Below are 1,810 nucleotides of genomic sequence, written 5' to 3'. Positions count from 1 at the left end.
TTGCAAGCCGAAGAAACACATCCAAACCGTGAAGCACGGGGGTGGCACGTCATGTTGTGGGGGTGCTTTACTGCCAGGAGGACTGGTGCACTTCACAAAATAGAGGCATCATGAGGGAGGAAAATATATGTGGATATATTGAAGCAACATCAAGACATCAGTCAGGAAGTTAAAGCTTGGTCGCAAATGGGTCTTCCAATGAACAAATTGTATTTTTTTTCACCAATATTTCAACAATGACCCCAAGCATACTTCCCAAAGTGGCAAAATGGCTTAAGGACAACAAAAGTCAAGGTATTGGAGTGGCCATCACAAGGCCCTGACCTCAATCCTATAGAAAATTTCTGGGCAGACCTGAAAAAGCGTGTGCGAGCAAAGGAGCCTACAAACCTGACTCTGTTACACAGCTCTGTCAGGAGGAATGGGCCAAAAATTCACCAACTTATTGTGGGAAGCTTGTGGAAGGCTATCCCGAAACGTTTGACCCAAGTTAAACAATTTAAAAGGCAATGCTACCAAATACTAATTGAGTGTATTGTGAACTTCTGACCCACTGGAATGTGATGAAAGAAATAAAAGCTGAAATAAATCATTCTCTCTACTATTATTCTGACATTTCACATTCTTAAAATAAAGTGGGATCCTAACTGACCCAAGACAGAGAATTTTACTAGATTAAATGTCAAGAATTGTGAAAAACTGAGTTAAAATGTATTTGGCTAAGGTGTATGTAAATTCCAACTTCAACTATGTATAACCTCCACAGTAATACATTTTTTACCCAATAAATTACTGTGAGGTTATACATATAGAGTGTGCAACTCTCTTGTTTTTATGTTATAATATTATATAATATGCTATATGATATGTTATGCTATAATATGTTATGCTTATAATATTTATAATATGCTATATGATGTCATAATATGTTATATGAATTGTTATAATATGTTTAAAATATGCTATGTTATAATATGTTATATGATATGTTATAATATGTTAAAATATGCTATGTTAATAATATGTTATGTTATAATATGTTATAATATGATATGTTATAATATTGATATGTTATAATATGTTAAAATATGATATGTTATAATTTGTTATGTTATAATATGTTATAATATGCTATAATGTTATAATATGTTATATGATATGTTATAATATGTTTAAAATATGCTATGTTATTATATGTTATGTTTATAATATGTTATAATATGCTATATGAATATGTTATAATATGTTATATGTATAATATGTTATATGATATGTTATAATATGTTAAAATATGCTATGTATAATAGTTTATGTTATAATATGCTATATGTGTCACGTTCCTGACCTGTTTTCTGTTGTTTTTTGTATTTGTTTAGTATGGTCAGGGCGTGAGTTGGTGTGGGCAGTCTATGTTATTTGTTTCTTGTTTAGTTCATGGTTAATTAGCCTTATATGGTTCTCAATCAGGGGCAGGTGTTTGACGTTTCTATGATTGAGAACCATATGAAGGTAGGCTGTTCTCACTGTTTGTTTGTGGGTGATTCTTTCCGTGTCAGTGTTTGTACCACACGCGGACTGCTTTCGTTTGTCTAGTCTGTTCCTATTCGTGCGTTCTTCGTTTTCATGTAAGTTCTCATGTTCAGGCTTCGGTCTACGTCGTTTTTGTTATTTTTGTAATTTATTCAAGTGTACTTCGTGTTTCGTCTTGCCTAATAAATTCATCATGTATTCATCACCCGCTGCATTTTGGTCCGATCCTTGCTCCTCCTCGTACGAGGAGGAGAACGACTTAGACGCCCGTTACAATTGA

Source organism: Salvelinus sp. IW2-2015, unplaced genomic scaffold (assembly GCF_002910315.2).
Source record: "Salvelinus sp. IW2-2015 unplaced genomic scaffold, ASM291031v2 Un_scaffold6861, whole genome shotgun sequence".
NCBI classification, from domain to species: Eukaryota; Metazoa; Chordata; class Actinopteri; order Salmoniformes; family Salmonidae; genus Salvelinus; species Salvelinus sp. IW2-2015.
This window is presented reverse-complemented; position numbering follows the sequence as displayed.